This window comes from Schistocerca serialis, chromosome 4 (assembly GCF_023864345.2).
Source record: "Schistocerca serialis cubense isolate TAMUIC-IGC-003099 chromosome 4, iqSchSeri2.2, whole genome shotgun sequence".
In the NCBI taxonomy this organism is placed as follows: domain Eukaryota; kingdom Metazoa; phylum Arthropoda; class Insecta; order Orthoptera; family Acrididae; genus Schistocerca; species Schistocerca serialis.
In genome coordinates this window covers 58,376,155-58,394,771 of record NC_064641.1, presented here as the reverse complement: position 1 = coordinate 58,394,771, position 18,617 = coordinate 58,376,155, and the positions used below count along the sequence as shown (strand labels likewise).

At 41.0% G+C, this 18,617-nt stretch overlaps 1 non-coding gene across 1 annotated transcript; it reads right to left on the bottom strand.

Moving 5' to 3' along the window:
• Positions 1–405: 405 nt before the first annotated feature.
• Trnat-ugu (transfer RNA threonine (anticodon UGU)) lies at positions 406–480 on the bottom strand. The gene has a single exon. It is a non-coding gene; the product is annotated as a tRNA-Thr (tRNA).
• Between the last annotated feature and the right edge of the window lie 18,137 nt (positions 481–18,617).

Here is an 18,617-nt window from a genome sequence, read left to right as displayed (position 1 = left end):
ACTGGGCCCCTTGCGGCCTATCCAGCACTTCGGTACAGTGAAGTTCAACCAATCACGTACTTCGGTATGCCACTGGTGAGCTTGTGCACTGGTGCCAAACACAACTGTTTGAGTTGCTCTTTCATTTGACATATCATTTATAACTGTAAGTTTAATGTAATAAATATTATAAAGTGTTAAAACCCCGATACTCATTTATAAACACCCTGTAATCTGTTACATAGGTGTATGTATTCAATGAGAGTTCTATTGTGGTGCAAAAGGTAACCCATCTTACTACAACAAAACAACTATACACTTATATGGATATGACCCGCAGGTTTCTAGAACGAAATTATAATTATATTAATACCGTCAGCTGCTGACTGGCATTGATATACATCAACAGGGACAGGTGAAAACATATGCCCTGACTGGGACTCGAACCCAGTATCTCCTGCTTACATGGCAGATGCTCTATCCATCTGAGCCACCAAGGGCTTCCCACAAGACCCACATTCTCACCTTGTATGTCCACACACTACATTCATAGTGCCCTACCCCAACACACTCATTACTCATGGAAGACATTCTTACCAAGTCCCGTAAGAGTTTGGGGAATATGTGTGCATCTGTACAGAAGAAGAAGGTCATGGCTGGTATTGCCAGAACTATATACTTATATGGATATGGTAGTCTGCTTTTTCTGACATATTGAGCAATGGGACGTTATAGCCACAACGTTCTGCACTTGAAACAGGCTATAATGTTAGATCGCCTGCATTTCCGACCTATCAGTCGTATGGAATAGAGCATTGTTAATATTCCATTGTGAGAAATATGTTTCAAGCACATGATATACACCCTTCTCCCCGGTTTCTCTACGATAAACTATGTTACTGAACCGTAAAACGAAAAAACTACTTCCGTAAATATTTGCTCTGCGTGATACATGCACAATATAACTTTCCAGAGATGTATAGCGTCCCCTGTTCACATCCAATCACGGTTCCCATGTACAAATTGTTCGGTGCGAATCAGAAGATATGCAAGTACCTTCTCAATTTCCGCACATTTAGGTGTATATTTGTTAAATTTCTACCTATTCCCTCGTCATTTTTTCGCAATTCTATCGATTTTATATCAGATCTACCCATGCGATCATGACACAACCTCTCATTCTGTGTTCTCAAATTGCTTGTAAATGTAGCAAAGCTACCAACACCTAGCCCAAATGCACTGATCGGGAGGCGTAATATAGCACTGTACTCGACTGTATCCAGTCACCTCCAGATTTGGAGTGCGTTTGCTCTGTTTTCTGTATGCCTGTGTGACTCATTTCAACATATGGGAGTGCCAGAAATATGATTGAGTAGTGGTTGTAATCATTAAAGGAACTGTCAATAGGATCCAACACAGGTATGTGCTTGAATGGAAAGACCTGATTCCAAATCATGGACACCATTTCTAGTGGATAGTGTAACACAAAAGATCTGGGAAGCTAGTGTACTTTTTCTTACGACCTCAATCAGCACATCTTCCACTACTACTGTTTGTGTTCCTTCTCAATGTCACCGCCTATAACTCAGTGGATATATCACAGAACCTCTGATATGGTATCGGGACAGAATGCGCTACAAATACTATAGAATTATCTAGCTGGGGCGGTGTCAGGGAGTCGCAAATACCACTTACATACGAAGTTCCTTAGCCGAATCACTTTCAAAATGCGGTAATTTTATCACGAGGTTGCATCATGGGTTATGTGTTGGTCTGATAATACACATTCCTACTACAGGGCGGCGCACGAAATGTGTTGCCATTTTGTTTTTGAATATAAACTTTATTGTCAATACAATCTGAAAGGAATATATACTACAATGAAGAGCCATCCATGGAGATTTGATCTAACTCAGCACATGCTCAATAAGTCCACCATTTCGTTTCCTAACTTCCTTCAAACGAACACCTGGTTAGTGATTACCCTACGGCACATGTCTTCCGTAATTTCACTGCAAGCTTGAAGAATAAGTCTTCTGAGCTCCATTAAATCACATGGACGTTTCCGGAAAATTTTTTCCTCTAGGAAAGTCACATGGATTGAGGTCTGGACTATTGGGGGGCCAATTTTGTCTGTCACTGAAGCGATCTCGAAACCTGAGTGAAATGATCCGCATGTTGAAATGCTCGTGTAAAAACTCGAACACAGTGTTTGCAGTATGTGGCCTTGCTCCATCTTGCATGAACCACTGTGTGTTGAAGGGCAAGGCAATAGGAAGAAGCTGTGGAATGAAACTATTGCGAAGCATGCTCAAATAACGCTCGCTGTTCTCAGTTTCTTCAAAGAAAGAGGGTCCAATAACTCCGTGACTGGAAATTGCTGCCCACGCTGTAATCCTCGGAGCATAATGTTGTCATTCATGAAGCACTTCTGGGTTTTCAGTGGCCCAAAAGCGTACATTTTGTTTGTTGACCACATCATCTAAATGAAAATGCGCCTCGTCTGAAAACCAAATGTTGTTGAGAGTTTCTTCCCTATCCTCCGCCCACTGAGCAAACAGTAGTCTCTGCTGCTTGTGTTCTTCAGTGAGCTTCTGTGCACAGGCCATCTTGTATGGGTACATATGGAGGTCACTTTTAAGAATGCATTGAACGGAGCGTCTGGATATTCCCAGTTGCACTGCTGCCTTTCTACACGATTTCCTGGGACTTCTCTGTACAGCAACTCGTACCGCTTCAATATTCTCTGGCGAACAAACAAACTTAGGCTGAGGTCGCTTCGCTTCCAATACTGTTCCTTCCTGTACAAATTTATCGTACAACCTGTGGATGGTCTTCTTGCAAGGGACCCATCGTGTGTTAATCTGTTGTCGAAAACGCCTCTGAGTCACAACAAGGCTTTTCGTTTCATGAAAAAGTAACACAATTGCCGATCGTTCCTGTGTCGTCAGTCTTCCATTGTCAGCCATTGCTGCTTACTAGTCTCCTAGCGGCAGTATCGTGAATTACACGTCATTTCGTGACTCATTTGTTTTTCCAGGCTCTGCTGGTACTGCTGTAGAGATCCCAGCAGGATATCTAGTGTGTGTCGTAAATTGTGAAAGAAACAATTGGTAACACATTTCGTACGCCACCCTGTATAACCGTCACGGTATTTGTCCAGAAAAAAACCACCTCATTCAGAGGTAATGTCGTATCTCGATTCGCAAAGTAAGTATAGCTTTTAACATGGATACCTGTGTGCACCTATAGAACCAAGATCGCTTGTGACAGTAACATAAAGTAGTTGTGGCGATCGGTTTTTTTTTAAATCTGGCCGATTACGTCTCTCTTTATAAGACACAGTGGGAGGACTCGCAAGAGTCGCTAATTTTGTCTCAGTATTATTTCGTATTGTAGGCAATCAGTTATTGACGAAGTATTATACTTAGTAGTAGGGGATGCGTGATAGGTTCGCATTGGAGCATCAGGCTTGTAATGTATGTGTTTTTGGAAAGGAAATGACTATATCCAGTCGTAAGGAAAGTATGGATTTGACATGGAGTACTGTGATAGCAAAAGGAAGAGTATGTCAAGTCATAAGAGTGGTAATGATATTTCTATTTCGAGAGCCACAGCCGTCGAATGTCGTTCAACTGAGATAGCAACCATAACATTTAGTTGTAAGTACTGAAATAAAATATATGTGACCAATTACTTAGGATAAACATTCTACCTGTGCGTGCTTCACGTGCAGTGCTGGTGACCTGTGTGGGGATGATTCACGTTTCCCATTAGGAGCTTTCTGACTGGAGGTGCCTGTTGAAGTGCAGGAATGTAGATGAATTAACCATGTTGTCCTCTAGACGACCGAATAGCGAACTAATACTTAGTATGTGTTGGACAGCTTTCGTGATCAAGTGGAAATTTGAGAAGATTGAATATGGACATATGTTTGCGCTGGACCATTATTCCCTCCCATGTAAATTGTTTGGCTGACTGCATCTGCACATTTCGCACCTTTATTTAGTTGAGAGAAGATCGATTGTGTTGTGTGCATCTAACGTGTGGAAGACACATTTGCCAGTTCTCTAGACATGAGAAACACCTTAGATGACATTGTAAATTAAAGAGATGATTTGGAATCTACTGCATCACCGACATCGGTATTCGAGAGTGTGAATATCAGTTTGCTCTATTTGTTTCTAGTTACTTAATGGTTTACAGCACACTGCACCTCGCTAATGTTTGGGGCTTGTAGAGAAATAATTTCCAGTCTATATCTTGGGAATTATGTTGCGCTAGCGATCGGTAGGGTGCTGCCTAGTGCTTGATATCTATAATAACCGCGAAAATGGTATAATATTATGGTGAACCATGTGAAAAAATACACATGTTCTTGTAATGCCTAAGTCTGGAGATGTCTGTAGAAAAGTGAACAAGCAAGGAAGCAGGTTCAGAGCAGAAACAGTAACGTGTTTGTGCCAAGGGGAAACGAACCCGAATTTGTAGAACAGTTCTGAGAGCGACTTCAGTCCGCTGAGGGTGCTCTGATCGCGCATTGGGGGTGGACGACTTGTGATCATTGGCTGCAGGAAAGTATCTAGTGCTGTGAGGAATATATATGGTACTGTTCGTCTTTGTGGTATATGTACGAATGATGTAAAAGGGATGATTTTGTTTGGTGCAGGTTACGAATTGTGTGTTTACTATATAGACAAGGTATGAAGTGATATATTGCTGGGTTGGAGATCGGTTTCAATCACTAATATTCAAGCTCCTGTCCTCAGTGGAGAGCAGTGTAAATGAGTAGGAGCCTTTCCGTATTAGATGTTATGTAGGGTATGCAGTGATATATTGATGGGTCGCAGGTCAGTTTCACATTCTAATATTCAAGCTCCTGTCCTCGGTGGGAGAGCAGTGTAAATGAGTAAGAGTCTTTCTGTATTGGACGATATGTATGGTAGTTTGTAAGATTTAACTGCCAGTGCAATATGGCGATCTGTGTAAAATAACTGCTGAAAGTCTCGTCTGCAGAAGGTAAAAAGGTGGATGATGCTTCGATACTGGCAGCAACAGTAATTAAGTGGGTAAATTCGATAAGATCCAATCATAATGCTCGATTCATTCACATACTTTGTGCTGGGATATAGGAGCCTCTACGTAGCGGAGGGAACGGTTGTGTGTGTTGAAAGCAGGAAGGGTAACACATGATGGACTGGGTACCACGTTAGGTCTGTGAGGAAGACTGCATTCAACGTTATTTTCGTGAACAGGTTCTGTTAGGCCAAGAATTTTCGTGCGTACAAGCCCAGACATCAAGAAAGCGAGCGTTAACTAATTCTGGGACGCTATACAATACCGCGAGGGCGACTCGGTTCTTATTTTTTACGTAGTCACGTGACATCAGTATAAGATTGAGAACCTTGTTAGATGTGCTTGCAAAGGTTTGTAGCTATGCGTTTGCACTTCGCGGCATTGCGTCATTCAATCTGGGCAGTTAAGTACAGTTAGACACGTCTCTCATGTCACACTACGAACAACGCGCCTTGTGCTACTCTGTCATCAATGGTAAGGAAACATGCTGCCCAGAGGTGTCTCGCATGTGGCAGCTGCGAGAGAGCGCCTTGAAGTTCTGTGACATCAGTAGAACACTGACTGCATACCAGAAAATAAAGACAACTTTCACCTGCGCCCGGCGGCGGCTAACGGCTGTGCGCAGACCCTAACAGGCGTCTGTTTGTGGTTTGAGAGCTGACGACCGCATCACTTCACGGGGGCTGCCACTAACCTCCTGAGCGGTCCAGTGGACAGGGTGTGGGGGGGGGGGGGGTGATGCTTGCTCACGTTGATTGTGTGTCTGTTGCTTTATTTTGCAAGCAGGTCTGTAGGCACTGCTACACATTATTTGGACAGTTCACGATTTCATGTCTGCACATCAGTGTACTACATTATTTAGGCGCAGTTTGCATGTCTGTGCTGAAATTATTTCGTAAAATTAGGATTCGTTTGCGTGTCTGAAGAGTGTTATTTAGGAGCAGTTTACAGGTCTGCAGACTGTGTATTGTGACCCCAAGCACATCAGGGCGCGTGTTTTGCGAGTGTTTTGCTCCATCCCTAAATAAAATGTTCCAAAATAAGTAGAGTGCACTCCTTCCTTACTCTATCCAGCAGCCCAGCTCAGGCTGAGTCATTTTCGCGCCATTTTACCCCACCCCAGACCATCATCTTGGACTATGTCACAGGATGGATGACAGCACCCTCTGGTGGCAGTATTGTGTACCAGGTCAGTTGGACTCTAGATCTCGTGGTGGAGATACTGCTAACAAAATAAAAACTTATGTCCAGCAAAGGTAGAGTCGTTTTCCCGCCATTTTCCTCCCCCCCCCCCTACCATCTTGCATTACGTGACGAAACGGATGACAGTGCTCTCTGGTGGTGGTACTGTGTACCAGGTTGAGACCTCATGGTAAACACACTGTTCGCCGCCATCTTGGATAATGGTACTTGCGTCATCAGCTGACGTCATGGATGCCATCTTGGATTACGTCGCAGAACACATGACAGCGCCCTCTGGTGGTGGTAATGTGTACTAGGTCAGTTGGAATGCAGACCCTGTGGCGAACACACTGGATGGTGGTGCTGCCTCTAATTGTTTACGTAAAGACTGGTGCAAGATTTCGACAGTTAATGATTAGCAAGCATGTTTGCAGGGTCTTTTAGATGGATTATTATGTTGCCAACTTACGAGTTGTTTGGCACTATTGCATTATTTACGAGTGGTTTGAATGTTTGTAGGCTGTGCAATGGGTTATTTTGACAGTTTACAATTAGCAAGTGCGTGTGTAGAGCATTATACATGTGTTATGTAGTAGTAGTTTGCAGGTCTGTATGCTGTGTGGCATGTCAGAGTGTGTATTCTCTATCAGTGTGATAAATATATTCCATCCCTAAATAAATTGTTCCAAAATAAATGAAGTACACTCCTTCCTCTCCCAAGCAACCCAGCACTGGTCGAGTCCTTTTCCCACCAATCCCTAGGAAGAGGTGGTGGCCGGGTGACTTAGGCTAGTGGAAGTGAGCTTTGTTTCCTGCAATTTTCTTTGTCTGGTAGAGAAACCCCAACTGATGTTTCTTTACCACCAAAATTCAAACTTGGCCCCATTTCCTAGGAGGAGGTGGCGGTCAGTTGACTTACATTAGTGGGGGTAGTTCAAGTGACCTATCTTCCTGCGATTTTCTTAGGTTAGTAGAGATACCTATGGTGTGATACATTATCCTGTTGAAATTTGAACCTCCCACCATTTTATTGAATGGGGGGGGGGGGGGGGCTTGGCACTTTCCCGCCAAAAGCCGCCATTTTGGATAATGGTACTTGCATCATTAGCTGATGTCATGGCCGCCATCTTGGAAGACGTCATCGGTGCCATCTCGGATAACAGTATTTTGTGCCAGAACTGGCCTGGTACCAATACTAATGTCAACGTTCCCGCACTTTTACATTTATAATTATGGTGCTGTGTGGCGTTCGTTGCATGCAAGGGGCTTGTTGCATAACTAAATGTCACTAACACGCTATTGCTTGCCATCAAGGTTAGCTCCGACACACCAATTACCCTGTTCTTCATCGTGATGCCAGAAACATTATTAATCAATTGCTTAAATGTTGCGAACTTAATCGAGTGGTGACATAATTCACTTTTTTCACTAGTCTACTTGCAGCAATAAGTGCTATACTTGAAATTACTGTAAAAAAAGAGAAAAAAGAAAAAAACCCTCTAATTTGGCAAGAGTCTTCACGCCCAGGCCCGCGCAGGCCCATCCACCCCTTGCCCCCCCCCCTCCTCCTCCAATGCATGGGGCCAGTAGCATTTGCTAACTCCAGCTACATGGATAATCCGGTGTGCCAAAGCTTCGTACATTTTGCTTGCTAAAAAGCACGCTACTGCAGTGGTCACATTAACAGCTTCGTATTTTTATCCTACAACTGACCAAGATGGCTGCAATACAATTTTCACACTTAAGTCTAGTTTCTTTATTTCTATAAATGTACTAAAATCATTTTATGCATGTATGAATATAGTACAGTAACTCCTTTTCATTTAGTCAGAACTTGCAATCAGTCCGAGAACAACAGTCGAAATGAGCAACGTTAATCCGTCCACGCAGCTGAATATTTAGCGCGCTAAGCCACTGTATCGCCAGCAGAGCGATGGCTGGTACGCAGCCCGAATATTCGCGACGACAGTCGATAATGGCTGGTTACATTTGCGTGTTAGTATGATTGCGTGAAGCTTCGTGACGATGGATGCAGGTGCGGCTCCAGCGCTATAAAGGTTTGAAGCAAAATGTCGTTATATCCAGCTACAAAATAATGGCGGTTTATCTCTTAATCTGAATGTTCGTGATATTTCGCTAGCGGCAGTGCTCGTCGGTTGTTTCCTAGTTCGTTTACATTCTTACATTAACGAGAACAGTGACAAATAAAGAAAAATATAAGTGAAAGATTTCACTTACTCTCCGTTTGTTTTGTTTCCAATCACATATTGCGAGAATGTTACTTTCGAGCAAAGGGGGGGGGGGGGGGGGGGAACTATACTCCGTTTGTCATAGGAGCAAACCTGATGCAAATAAACACAAACGTGATTATAGGTCAGATGCCGTACAACACGTACACTGGTGCTGTTGAGCTCTTGGAAGCAAGTCCTACTTATGTATTAGATATATTACTAAGTTACGTTAAATGAAACTAAGCTATTCAAATGTATTAGCAGCCATCAACGTTTTTCTTAATCACGCTTTGGCTACGTAGTTTTTATTTCAAAAATCGTATACAGAGACAGCCTCTGCACTGTTGTGCTCCGATTGTTGCGCTGTTAAATGCGCAGTATGAAAATGGCTGAGGCAGCTTCCTGCTCCGTAGTGAAACACACATGTAGAACATGGTTAAAAATGCCGAGAAATAGGTTCTTAATGTTTTTCATAAACTTATGGAGGTAATAGACTTTGAAGTTTTCCGAGGTACTTTATTAGATAGACTTGAAATATAATGTCGCATTGATCGCAGAGCGGAGTAGGTAGCTTAATGAACTGACAAATTATGACAGTTCACGATTTGCTGGTTCAAATCTTGTCTGTCTTTTTTTTCCCTCATTCAATTTGAAATGCTTATATCTTGTAATTGTAAAATTCATAGTCATCTTTTATTAATAATACACGTGTTCTTTCTAATCACATATTGCACGCCAAATTCCTGTTTTCACTTCAAATATAAATTCTTAACTATAGATATTTTATGAAAGACGAAAGTTGCTTAAATCAAGAAAAAGTAATTTAATTTTTAAGGCAAAAATGAAAAACCAAATACTCTTTATGTGGACTGTACACACGAATGCTGCATTTTTACATTTCCCACTGTACCATTACTGTATGAACCCAACAGAACTAATCTGGGGCCAAGTTACAGGGTTTGACCCGAGAAGTAAAAAGACTTAAGCTGCCAGACGGACTGTAACTAACGAACGCTGGTGGGATATAGAACGGCTCGTCATAAAAGAAGAGGAGAAAATTCGGCACCTGATTGGCTTTGTGGATTCTGTTGTTTTGCAGGCTCGTTATCTACGTATGTGACACTTCCAGTACTGAAATGTATTTCCCGGATTCGGATAAGGAAGGCGCTGAGAGATTGCCACATGACTGACTGTAATTAATATCTTCAGTGGCTTCAGAATTCAAGAGTACGTTGAAATCCCTGCAGTATATTTTTGCATCACACACAACTTGCTCAGAAAAATACCCCGTGTTTAAGTCAGGAATTTTCATCACTCGTTTGTAATTAGAATACTACATCAGATGAGAAAGAGAGCATTGTATGCTTTCCATCTGCTCACCTAAGAAGCATGCTGTAGTGCTTGCGTTTTGCTGAATATTATTTCGTTCTCTTTAAACATTAAATGACATTCAAGGCTGTACTGTTTCCTTGCTCGTCTCTTTTTTTCGTCTGAACTGCAACTGATCACACCATTGCAGGTTAGTTGGACCGCTGGCTGACCAGTGCTATCCAAGTTTAATATGCTGGTAAAGCTGTTGTCCCGCATTACCGCTCAGTCCGTGCGCGTGTTAGTCATGGGGAGCTCGTGAATGAGTCGTTCAAATGAACGCTTCACTCCAGTGAAGTGTGAACTAACCACTCAATTTCAATGAACTGGTACTTCAAACTCTTCACAGATAGCACACTCCACATTTTTTTCTAGTTCACTCACTCTCTTCCCCTCTCCCTCTCCCACTACATCGGCGTCACTCATTCTCCCTTCACTTCAGTCCTCCCTCTACTGCCTGTCGACGAATCGCGCGGTGTTTGTGGGGAACGATAGGTTTACAAGGGTTGGGGCCGTGAGGGGAGAGTTGCTTCCTGCAGTGCTGACATCATTACCCGTGACTATTTGTGCAGTTAAACTTCGCGTCTACGGGTAGCCTACCGTTGGCAGCGCTTGCAGACGAATATTAAAGATACAAACGAACAGGCTGGCTGAGTGAGCACGCACAGCCAACATGAAAATAGAAGTTTTGTTAATATCACTGAAAGAGGGATTTTACCTGAAATCGTACCAATGACTACAGGTGACAGTTTTCGTTTTGAGGCAGTGTTCTTATTCTCAACAAAAATAAACTCTACAGGTAAACTTCTGAATAATTACTTAACGTAGGTGTGTAGACTTTGTGACAGCGGTAAACATACTCATTCTATTTTGGATTCAATTTTTAAAGGAACATAAAATTGGACTGCATTTCGTTGGTAGCCCTAGTTTCCAGTCCATGAATACAACAAATAAAGTTTCATTTGGCAGATAAAGACTTTTTTGGGCGCTTCATGAGAAAATGTCGAGCAAGATTAAATGTAATACCTTCTTTATATGTGACAGGCTTTTCTGTTTATCTTTCCTTTGTCCCCTTCGACCATGCTCTATTTAACTCAGACGCTGTAAGTGTAAGAGCGTAAAACGTTGCGTGCACGTTACTATACAGTTCGGCCATCTGTTGGTAAAATAATGAAGTATTACGAAGCTTTATTGTACGAGCGAGGCGAAGCGAGCGTAGCCGCGGCTGAGCGGCGAACTGGGTAACTTCGCCAGGCTTCCGTACTTCATGAATGAACTACTTCATTTGAACGCTTCACGGCAAAGAGTGAAATGAATTAAGTAGTTCACGGGACTGAACGAGTTCGACCCATCTCTAGTGCGCGTAAACGTCATAAAACGTATCCTCATGATCGTACTTGACTGCACTGGTCACAACGGCTTCCGCTCCACGTGAAACGAAATCCAATGAAATTCAAGCAAACGCTGTAGAATACGTGGCGTAATGTTTACATCAGGTTTATTCTTATCATGAACGGAGTACTTCGTTCATCATAAGAATAAACCTGATGTATACATACTCAGAGGCCATGATTGACCAGCTCTTGGAAGAAGATCCAAATTACGTGTTGGATATCTTATCCATACGTCACTAAATGAAACTTTAAGACATTCTGCTGTATTAAGAGTCATCAACGTTTTCTTTATTATACTTTAGCTACGTAATTTTTGTTTCAAAAACTGTGTGCAGTCACAGTCTCTGTAAGCGCCACTTGTGCTCTGATTGTCTCGCTGTTCATACGTACCGTGAAAATGGATGACACTGCGTCTTGCTTTGTTGTGAAACACGAGCGCGGAGTACCGTTAATGGCTAGAAACAAGTTGTTCTTAATGTTTTTCGCAAGATTACAGAGGAAAATAAGCCTTGACATTTATTATAACAAGAAATATTTTGATTATGTGTATGGTGTTGTCGGTAGTGTTGCAGTTTGGTATTCGAACGAACTGTCGGGCGGCTGGTAGACAATCGGTGTAGTGAAACTTTTTTTGTTGTGTTTGAATACCTACATCACTTAAATATAAAATTAATCAAATATATGGTAATTGATTCGTACCAAACAATTTGCTCAAGAAAGATGCACCTCTTCTAGCTTCCAATTACATGTCGCACACAAAATTCTGGTTTTCATTGCGAATATATATTTGAATTATCGATATTCTATAAAAGATCGCTGAAGTTAAAAGAACATTACACAATTAAACTTTTTTGGAAATAAATGAAGAATTAATTGCTTGTGCGGACACAAGCTCTATGGACTTCCACCCCTAAGAATATCGCTGCACGAAAAAGCATCTCTGGACCTTGGGCACTGTGTTCTCAGAAGCCAGGTGTTTAAGTTGTATCTGTATGTATAATCTGTGTAAATATGTATTGTCTATAGTATACACAAACCAGAGTGATAAGTGCCGTAGAAACATGGAAAATATTTTTCACGGTGTCGAGCATACGGTACAAATGCTGCATGTTTGCAGCTGCTATCTTAACATTGCACTCTGAACCCAACAGAATTTATCTGGAGCCAAGTTACGGGATTCGTCACGAGAAATAAGATATTTAAACTGTCAAACGTGCTGGAACTAATGGACGAAACTTTGTGACATGTCACTGCCAACGATAGCGAAATACAGAACCGCTCTCATAAGAGGAGGAAATATGGATTTTTTGGTGGCCTGGGATTCTGTTACTGATCGCCTCGTTATCAACGTAGCAGTATTGAAACGTACTGTATTCCTGAGAGTCCGATATGGAAGGAGTTCAGAGATTACCAGGCGACTGACTGCAATACCTTCAGTGGCTTCAATATTTAACTACATGGTGAAATCCCAGTAGTGCGCTTTTATGCAGCACTTAACTCATGAGAAAAATTACCGTTGTTAAAGTCAGGAACTTTCATCGCTTTAGTTTTTAATTACATTACAATGTTAGCTAACATCTGTTTAAAAAATAAATGATATTTAAAGCTATAGTGTTTTCTGTTCATCTCTATTTACGTCTTTACTGCAACTGTTCATATAACTGCAGGTTAGGTGGACCAAGTGGCTGGCCAATGCTGTTTAAGTTAAATGCACCGGTAAAGCTGTTGTCCCGTATTATCGCTGAGTCGATGTACGCGCAACGCACAATATTAAACGTATCCTCATTATCTTACTTGACTGCACTCGAGATAGCTTGGCTTCAGCTCCACGAGAAACGAAATTAAGAGATTCCAGCAAACGCGAAAGAATACATAGCGTAATGTTTACACGAGGTTTATTCCCATGACGAATAGAGTAGAAACACGTTCGCCAATTATGTAATTTTTAAATTTTCACTTAAGGACATTAGCATTCAACAGTCCGCGTTAAAGTACTAAAAAAGCACTAGAGCACAGGGTACTGACGAAAACGACTGAATGAAAGGCTCAGTACAACATTTTTCTTCTGATCACACATAAAATCTGTTGAATGTCGATGAAGACGCGTGTCGTCCTTACTAGTCCAAATCTAGCAGCAGTAACGATACAAGGAAAACCACTATGAATGGGCAGAAGAAATGCAAACGTCATGCATTCCAGCAATTCGTCATCGAATAAAGCAAGCCCCTACAGTTTGATTACAGAAAAAAGACGGCTTGTTCTTCCTGCAATGTCGGCATGTTTGTTGACTTTCGTGTCGTCTGTTCTCTGTTCCTCAATTATCCATATGCCAAGATCAGCGATCTAACACTACAGTTCAATTCTTTTATCTTGGCGGTTCGCGCATGCCCGCCCAGACACGGGAGCTTGCTGCGTTGCCAGTTGTACGCGCCAAGAGAAGCAGCGCCATAGTATAGTTCGCAAACTTACGTTGGGGGGGGGGGGGGGGCACAGTTTATGAAGTAAAGCCACCACGGCCGCATTAACCCTTTCGCTGCTACAGAGACGTGCTCCCCGCATTCCGTGCTGTGCGCGATTTTGTCATCACTGCACTGCTCGCCTGTGCAGACACATGGTGTTTCGACTGCTTTGACACACTTTATCATTCGATTTCACAAAAACTATTTGGCCCAAACATTTGATTTTTACACTTCTTCTTGACTGATACCTTCCCCCCCATAAAGGACTAAATTTAGTTTCGATGTTCAGCGCAGTTATTGTGCAGCATTAGATGTAGGAAACCATTGCACGAAATGTTGAAGAGTTTGCAGAGGTAAAAGTCCATAGCGTATGCTTTCTGTATGGTCGATTTTAGTTGCTACTGGAAATTTCAAAAAATTACATTCAAACGAATAAAATTCATGAAGTAAGACACTTCGATATTGTAATAAAGTATTAAGCACCGTACAAGGTTTCAACTCAGAACCTTTCGCTTAGCAACCATTCACTTTAACCATTACGCTAACGCAACTCGTCATTTAATAGATCTCCCTGAGGACTTTAAAATATCACACAAAATACCGACACACACTGTTGGTATGACTATGAATTAGTCACGTTTTGTCGAAGTACAACAGGAAATAAACAATTATCGCTGTTCTTTATTACGAAAAATCGGTTAGTGAGAATGATACAGACACCTTTCCTTGCTATCACCTGAATTAGGAGGCTTACTGCTTGTTTGGTTTAATTAATTGAGCATGAAGCAACTGGTATAAATAATGCTTTTTCCAAACTTTCTATAAAAGAAAGTCTGCTATCAAGAAATTGCTTTTGTTCAATTGCTTTATTTATGACTGAACGTTTCTAAAACTGAAGACACTCGTCCATGCTCTGCACTGCAGTTGAGCTCTGGCAACGTCGTTCTTTGTTCATTGGCTGGCTGTTTTGTGACGTCAGATGCGCAGAACGAACCTAAACTCGGCCGCCGTCTTAAATGACGCGCACTTTAGTGAATGTTTGGGATCGTTGGATTACAACAGCCTTAATTTAAATTCACATGTTCTGCTACAAAAGAAGTCCGGTACCACATCTGACGGTCACCGTCGATACAATAAGTGCGTAAACCCTTGTTACAACCATTACATACATCGTAACTGCTGTATGGCACGAGGTGCGCGTATCCGTTAGTTGCCAGCACTGGCCCTTTCACCGCGACTGCCTGTACATCCCATTTCCCCCCCACGGTACCCACCTGCCTTCTTTGCATAGCCAAATTGTATATTTGCATTAATTTTTTGCTTTCCTTCTTGGCTGTTGTCTTATGCACGAATGAATGATTATGTCCACAATATGTTGAGGGAAAAGTAATGAAACTTTTATACAATTTTAGGGTCATAAAATTTAAAATTTACCTGTTTTGGGGGGTTCCCTACAAAGGATTTTGAAAATTGTGGCCATTATTTAATCATATGAATTCAGCATTTCTAAATCTTTCACAATGCATGTCTCAAGGTTCTGTGCTGAGCTCTTCATTGTTTCTAATTTATGTTGTCATTAAAATATTTTCTTTACGCCAATGATACCACTTTCACTGAAACTGGAAATGATAGAGGACTTAAAGGAAAAAAGCAAACCCAGCCTAAGAATTTCCAGTATCTGGCTTGAGAAAAAACGAATTAACTGTAAATCAGAGTAAAGTCGAAAATGTAATGTTTAGTTTATGCAATACTAACACTGACTACATGGCTGTTAAACTTCTTAATGCACACTTTGATTCTGTATTAACTTGGGACTACTATAAACACTGAATTAAGTAATCAAGGGTTACATACTTATGTAAACTTAGAGCATGCGTGAGTGAAAATATGATGCTTACCTATTGTAACACCGAAAAGGCAGATAAAATACCTACTGCACCATCCAATTTTTTTTTTTTTTTTTTTTTTTTTGCCGTTTAATATATGTTGGTAACTTGTACTGTACTTCTAATTCTGAACCTGTAATCTTTATTATGGAAACTGTAATGTGTAATGGATGTAATTATAATGTAAATATTGCAAACTGCTGGGTAATCACCAAGGGAACTTCGTTTAAATGCATTGATACCAACAGCCATACGGCAGTAGCTGTGCCGTTGTTTATCTTCACATACGGTGAGTGTTGTGCTGTGAGCAGAGAGCAGACAGAGCACTAGAGTCATGAAAGAGTGCAGAAGTGTTTTTTTTTGGTGCTCCTGCAGATGCACCTACTTCCTTAACCTGCGAGTACTGAGAGCAGGGTAGGAGTGAACAGGTGGAGGAAGCTTCAGTTCCAACTACTGGCTGCCCCATAATTACCTGTGGCTCTGGAGAGAACTCGTTGTCAGCCACCAGCGGCAACATTAGGAGCTCAGCATTGTCATCAGCTACAGTCTTTGTCGCCTGCAAGCTGTAACATCGGATGACTGTTAACCGAGAGTGTAACTAACATGGTCGATTATCCCATGGCATTTCTTTCAGTAACTTTAACTTTCTTGAAAAATAACCAGCAAGAGTTAAAACTTGTAGGGCACGTATGTTGTGATTGCCCTCCGACTTTATTACCTTGCAATCACAGAGTGTCAAAAATATGAACATTTGTTAATGTTTGTTTGATAAAGACCAGTTTCAGTCTAAATTTTACTGTGTCAATAACTATTCATTCTTGTATTGCATAACACAGGCTTAACAAATTTGCAATTGTAAGTATTATCTTCACTCACTCAGTAACCTAAAACTTCACTGGCCCCTAATAACTGAAGATAAAGTACAAATTAAAAATGCCCAATGTCATTTATTCTGTATTTAGCTTATCGAGCAACTTCTGGCTTGGTACGTATTGTTCCTATGTCAAAAGTAAAATCAATTGCTCATTTGATAACAGTAAATTCAATTCAACCTTTCAATAATTAAAGGTAAACGACTTGGCCTTTTTCCAAATCTGGCGTTACGTTATGCTGAGGTTACTGAAAGTCATTTTTCTACATAACGAAATTTCAGTTATAGCCAATCATTTGTTTAACCAGTAACTTCATTTAACTTTACTTTCAAAATTTAATATTTCAGAACAAGTAACTGCAAACTGGGTGCTTTCTGATTCATTTATTTTCTCATTAACTGTTGTGTTATGGAAAAGCATGACAACCTTCTGTTGCCATGCCAGTGATTACTTAATTTTTCTTACCATTACCTTTCTCAGGATTCTGGATATTCATTGCCCTAGTAGGCTGGTGACTAATTATCCTTTTTTGCTAACCACTATTTTTCTGTATTCAATATTATGTGGTACTCATTTTCCCTGTGTGGTTTGTGAGTGATTTCATGAAATTTCACTCATTTGGTTGGTTGGTTGGTTGGTTTTGGGGAAGGAGACCAGACAGCGTGGTCATCGGTCTCATCGGATTAGGGAAGGATTGGGAAGGGAGTCGGCCGTGCCCTTTCAGAGGAACCATCCCGGCATTTGCTTGGAGTGATTTAGGGAAATCACGGAAAACCTAAATCAGGATAGCCGGACGCGGGATTGAACCGTCGTCCTCCCGAATGCGAGTCCAGTGTCTAACCACTGCGCCACCCCGCTCGGTTTCACTCATTTCAAAATTATTACAGTATTTAGATTAGGTTTAGAATAGACTCTTCCTTCAGAAGTGTCTTTTGTACACTTTCCTCCTACTATCAAATATTATTTTCCTTTGGTAATGATAGCCTCACTCACTGTTAAATTTCATTAAGCATACACAATCACAGTCAACTATATCAGAGTCCAATAGCCCGATTAGGAAGGGGGATGTTACACTATTATAAATTTTCATAACCAAATAACAGGCTCCGTACTGCTTTGGGGCAGCTCCACTGGGGCAAAAGAGTTTTCATGAAGCAGGAAAAGGAATAACATGCGCAGCAGGTTTTTCAAGAAACTGCATGTCATGACAGTCTCATCGTTATTTATGCTTAGCTGCCTAGTCTACACAAATTAAAACCAAAAGGCTACAACTTATTGCAGTTATTTCATTATCATCACACATAACACAAAGAAATCATTGATGAGTCCCTTACTACACTCTGTAAGTGTCGTATTAGCTATAAATACCTTGGAGACTTAACTGTTTGATGCATTGCCTCACTGAAACCTTCAGAACAAAACTGGCTTAAGAAGAAGGTTTTTTCGGGGCATAGTGCAATACTTTGATTGAAAAAAAAATCTTAAATTTTAACTTATACTCACAGTTATGTGTATTATTATATTCACAAACTGCTGACATCAATAGCACAATAGGATGCAAAATATTCGAGGATGGAAATAAATATTCAAACAAAATCAGTACACACATGTGAGGGGGAAAAACATCTTTAAATATGCAACTAAGCACAATTCCTTTCACACTTTTAAATTTGGAATCACACTGGAGCTCTGACGTTACCACTGTAGAAGCTGATTTCATCCCTGACTCATTGTCTTTAGATAAGACACACCCAGCCCCATTAGACTTTCTAAAGAACGAGTCACAAATAATTAATTGCAAAAGTTGACTGTCAAACATCTCTCTGAACATTGGGCTGGCAATAGCATTTTTGAATAACCACGAAAGTAATGGCCAGAATGGCTTATTTGCGAGAATACAGCCTGTCTCCAGTAAGGACTATAAGGCTGAAATTAGCTCTTGGTCAAATTTTATCTTGCTAAATTGTAAACATGTGTAACCAATAAAGAACAAATCGAGTTTACATAACTGAGTTTTCCCCTTTTACTAAGTAAATGAATATCTCAATTTTTACAAATAATTTTTTAGTTTCTATGGTGACTACTTGAGGGTTTCATTCCACACCCTGGGTTGCCAACCTGTTACCAGATGTGTAGAACAACTGGCAGTTGAAGTTTGGTATGTGGCCAG